The sequence below is a fragment of the Leucoraja erinacea genome, chromosome 6 (genome assembly GCF_028641065.1).
Source record: "Leucoraja erinacea ecotype New England chromosome 6, Leri_hhj_1, whole genome shotgun sequence".
Classification (NCBI taxonomy): domain Eukaryota; kingdom Metazoa; phylum Chordata; class Chondrichthyes; order Rajiformes; family Rajidae; genus Leucoraja; species Leucoraja erinaceus.
In genome coordinates, this window is record NC_073382.1 from 46,878,640 (window position 1) to 46,879,081 (window position 442).

Consider the following 442-nt stretch of genomic DNA (forward strand, 5'->3'; position numbering starts at 1 on the left):
CTGCTACGGTCAGGCAAACGCCTCCGTTGCCATGCGGTGAGAACGGAGAGGTTGAGAAGGAGTTTCTTCCCAGAGGCAATTCGGACTGTAAACGCCTTTCTCACCAGGGACTAACTCTACAGAACGTTTTTCCTTCTATTATTTATTATGTAAAAGAATATGTGTGTTATGATTGTGTTTATAATTTGTTTGGTTGTTTTGTTGTGTGTCTTTTGCACAAAAGTCCGCGAGCATTGCCACTTTCATTTCACTGCACATCTCGTATGTGTATGTGACAAATAAACTTGACTTGACTTAAGAAGCCAGTCCCACTTGCCTGCGTTTAGCCCATATCCCTCGAAACCTTTCCTATCCATGTACCTGCCCAAGTGTATTTTAAATGCTGCTATTATACTTACCTGGGCCACCTCGTCTGTGCAGACAGTATGTGATTTACTTCACC